General features: G+C 34.0%; 2 protein-coding genes across 2 annotated transcripts in view; one reads left to right on the top strand and one right to left on the bottom strand.

Annotated features, from left to right (window-relative positions):
* Positions 1-1,227, top strand: part of MCM9 (minichromosome maintenance complex component 9) — an 80,998-nt gene that overhangs the window by 45,973 nt on the left and 33,798 nt on the right. The gene's annotated exons all lie outside the window — the stretch shown is intronic.
* ASF1A (anti-silencing function 1A histone chaperone) overlaps positions 1-1,227 on the bottom strand; it is a 27,833-nt gene that overhangs the window by 25,776 nt on the left and 830 nt on the right. The gene's annotated exons all lie outside the window — the stretch shown is intronic.

Below are 1,227 nucleotides of genomic sequence, written 5' to 3' on the forward strand. Positions count from 1 at the left end.
GACTATTCTTTCCCCCATGAGTTGGATTGGAACCATTGCCTAATCCAAAGTTATGAAGATTTATGGCTATGTTTTCTTTTAAGAGTTTTATAATTTTAGCACCTTACATTTAGGTCTTTGATTTAGTTTGAATTAATTTTTATATATGGTATAAAGTAGGAGGTCCAAATTTATATTTTTACATGATGAAGTCCAGTTTCCCAGCAGTATCTGCAGTATCTGTTGAAAAGACTATTCTTTCCCCCATGAGTTGGATTGGAACCCTTATCAAAAATGAATTGACCTTCAATATATATGGGCTTATTTCTGGACAATCAATTCTATTCTGTTTATCTGTGTCCTTATACCAGTACCACATTGTCTTGGTAACTTTAGCTTTGTATTATGTTTTGAAATCAGAAAATGTGAGTCTTCCAACTTTGTTCCCCTTTTTCAAGATTGGCTATTTGGCATCTTGTGTATTTTCTTATGAATTTTAGGATCACCTTGTCAGTTCTGCAAACAAACTACCTGGGATTTTGGTAGGGATTACATTGAATCTGTAGATCTGTTTGTGGAATATTGCCATATTAACAATATTGTTTTCTAATCTGTGAACATGGTATTTCTTTGCATTTATTTAGGTCACTTGTAATTTCTTTCAACAATGTTTTGCAGTTTTTAGAGTATAGGTTTTGTACTTTCTTAAATTTATTCCTACATATTTTATTCTTTTTGATGCTATTATAAATGGAAATATTTTCTAAATTATATTTTCAGATTCTTCTTTGCTAAGCGTATAGACATACCATTGACTTTTTTGGTCTCCTCCTGTCAGGGTTTTTGATGGATTGATTCTTTTATCATTGTAAAATGCCTGTCTTTACCTCTAGTGATATTTTTTCATTTTAAAATCTGTTTTGTCTGATATTGGTATAAATACTCCAGCTTTCTTATTGTTTACATATATATCTTTTTCCAACTTTTTATTTTCAATCCATTTGCTTCTTTGAATCTAAAGTGCCTCTTGTAAATAGATAGCCTAGGCTGGGCATGGTGGCTCACACCTCTGATCCTAGCACTCTGGGAGGCCGAGGCGGGAGGATTGCTCGAGGTCAGGAATTCGAACCCGCCTGAGCAAGAGTGAGCCCCTATCTCTACTAAAAATAGAAGGAAATTAGCTGGACAACTAAAAATATATAGAAAAAATTAGCCAGGCATGGTGGCGCATGCCTGTAGTCCCAGCTA

Source organism: Propithecus coquereli, unplaced genomic scaffold (assembly GCF_000956105.1).
Source record: "Propithecus coquereli isolate 6110/MARCELLA unplaced genomic scaffold, Pcoq_1.0 Scaffold331, whole genome shotgun sequence".
Lineage (NCBI taxonomy): Eukaryota > Metazoa > Chordata > Mammalia > Primates > Indriidae > Propithecus > Propithecus coquereli.